Source organism: Marmota marmota, unplaced genomic scaffold (assembly GCF_001458135.2).
Source record: "Marmota marmota marmota unplaced genomic scaffold, marMar, whole genome shotgun sequence".
NCBI classification, from domain to species: Eukaryota; Metazoa; Chordata; class Mammalia; order Rodentia; family Sciuridae; genus Marmota; species Marmota marmota.
Genome location: NW_026000241.1, coordinates 12502731 through 12505570, shown reverse-complemented (window position 1 = coordinate 12505570; position 2840 = coordinate 12502731). Strand labels below are relative to the sequence as shown.

General features: G+C 46.7%; 1 protein-coding gene across 1 annotated transcript in view; it reads right to left on the bottom strand.

Annotated features, from left to right (window-relative positions):
* The window catches only part of Ulk4 (unc-51 like kinase 4), a 522779-nt gene extending 521321 nt beyond the window's left edge, over positions 1-1458 (bottom strand). The window contains 2 exon segments of the mRNA XM_048795329.1: positions 382-615; positions 1247-1458. The gene's annotated coding sequence lies outside the window, so the exon portion shown is untranslated.
* Positions 1459-2840: the final 1382 nt, after the last annotated feature.

Genomic DNA, 2840 nt, shown 5'->3' with positions numbered 1-2840 from the left:
AAAAAAAAAAAAAAAAAAAAAAAAAAAAAAAAAATCAGATAAATTTTAAACTTATGTTGCAAGTTTGAAATTTCAAACTTTAAGGTTATTCTGACTTAGTCCAAAAACATTCCCCACTGAAGACTTCCTAATGCACTTTTTTAAAAAATCTGTTAACTCCTTACATGTAAAATAAAATGCAGAAAACTCCACAACATAATAAATAATTTAATAAATTACGAGGAACACCCTGGTAATCACCACCCAGGTAAGGAAATGGCACCTTGCCAGCCTCAAAAGAAGCCCCTCAGTTAGCCTATCCGAATCACAACCTGTTCTCCAAAAGTAACCACTCCCCTGACTTTCATCCTCCACTTCCTTAGATTGCTTTATAAATCTCACCCAAGCGTGTTCTTCCCACAGTTTATTCTTCCTCGTTTCCTCAAAATGTGGTACATCATCTGTGATTTCTTAGATCTACAAGTTCACTCAGGAAACTTATGAGAAGCCAGAAATCAGAGCCACTTACACACGTGCATTCAGTGAACGTTGAAACAGATCACGTGATGGGAACACGCAGGTAAAAATCACCTCACCAAATGTATTGACTCCCTGACTTGAAAGTATCCGCATCACCTGGGAAATCAACAGAAATGCAAATCCTTGGGCGCCTCCCAGATGCACAGCATCTACTCTAGAGGCGAGGCCCAGAGGGCGGTTAATACACAGTTTCTAGGCGAATGCATGCCCATGTTTGCGAATCAGCCTTACACGTGGACTTAACAGGCAGCACCACCGTGCTAACCACTAACAGGTGATCCTTTTCGCAGCCCTTTACAGACTGATTAAGCGCAGGCTTGGAACCACTACGTAATCACCAGCCCCTCGTGGCCCGAGCAGCTTCTCCCGCCTCCCAGGTCGGTGAACATCAGCCAGGCAGGCCAGTTTGGAGCCCTGGAAATGCTGAGGTGCTATTAAGACGCGACCGCTATGAATTTTATGAAGTGGTCCCGGTATCGCCCAAACCAAAGAGCACCCTGGTCCTGGAACAGGTGACCCGTATGACCCGAACCAAAGCCCCATGAAGTTGTGTAGAATTTTAGTTCAATAACTGTGCAAAACAGACAGCAGAGAGAGGCCTAGTGGTCGCGGTGGGCGAAGGATCAGGAGAGGGCTGCCCGACGGCGCCCCCCTAGGCCCATACTCTTTCACGTCCGCTAAAATTCTAGTCTGGACTCGCAGCCACTACAGCCAACGCCTCACGCACCTGGACGCTGGATCGGGAGAAGGCGCCAGGCCACAGGACCGCTTGCTCGAGTGGGCGCGCCTTGGCCTTGGCCTGGAGCAGTCCACTGGCCCACTACCGGGGGGAAAACCAACGAAGAATGACGGAGGTGCGGATGCACTCTCTGGCCTCGCTGGCCCAGCTCCCCTCCGCATTTGGATTAGCCCGCGCTGTCTCCAGGGCAGCACGCAGAACGCCGGAAGAACAGCAGGGAGCTCACTGGCTGCTCAGTCTCCTTTCCCATTGGCCGGAGCACGGAAGTGAGGGGCCACCAGGAAGCCTCCCTTAACTTTAAGGACCTCACACCCTACCCTAGGTGAAACCACGGGCTCGAGACCGGGGTGAGACATGCTAGAGAAGGAGGGACTCACAATGGCAGCTTACGGGTTTGCAGGCCGACCACCCCCTCAGTATTTAGATTCGACCGCGCGTATCCATGGCAGCACGCAAACGCCGGAAGGAAGGCGGGGCGCTAACGGACCGAGCCTTATAGTTTCCAGTGACTGAAATTGCAAGGCCCCGCTGCGTGTTCAGTCTTAACAGGTCGCGCAACTGGGGTGTGGTACAGGTAGATCTGACCTGTCTGGACAGTTGTTCCAGAGTTGGGGGCCGTGGAGGCTTGCCTTCACTGTCCTCCAGGAGCTGAGGTGTACGTGTCGCGTAGTCCGTGCAACTGAGCGCTCAGATGCGGGTTCCTCACCCTTGAGACAAGAAAAGACTGTGGATTATCATCCTAATTTATAGATGAGGAAACCGACCAGTTCTTCTTGAGTTGATGGCTTAATAAACAACGCTCCACGCTTTCAAATTCCCGCCAACCAGACACGTGAGAACCACCTGCCCCTCTTCTGCCTCCTTCCACCCAAGTTAGCGCAGTGATTTTCAAACTTGAGCATCAAGATCACCTGGAGCACTAGTTAACAAAACACAGCTTTCTAGCTTCATCCACAGAACTAATAATTCTGTAAATCTAGAGGCTAAATATTTACACTTCTATCAGATTATCAGGAGATGCCAATATTGCTAGTCAAAGGCCACACTTTGTAAGCCAATAGCCATACTCTGGTCTCAGGTGAATCATGTCTCGTATTATTTTCCTTCAGACCCTTTCTGCCTTCTCAAGAATCTTACTATGTTGTGCATTTTAACAACTTTGGTATGGAAAATATTTCTTCCTGGACCACTACCAAATTAGCGAATACAATATTTCAGTTTATTCCGAGTTTTGATAACTAAGAGTTTATGTTAGAAAAAGTATTAAATCATGGGGACTCTTAGCCTGGTTTCCTTGGATGCTTCCAGGTAATTCATGAACCTGCTAAGACAGGTAAAATGTTTTGTAAACGTGTACATTTTTCTGACTAGAGTCCACGGGTTTAACAGAGGTGCTAATAACCCAGAAAGGTTTAAGAATTCCTGCTACAGATAATTTTAAGACAGTATCAAAAAGATAAGCTGAAAAAACACATGGACATGACTCAGTGGCTACTTCTGGTCCAGACTTTAACAAACTAATCTTAAAAAAAAAAAAAAAAAAAAAAAATGAAAAAAAAAAAAAAAAAAAAAAAAAAAAAAA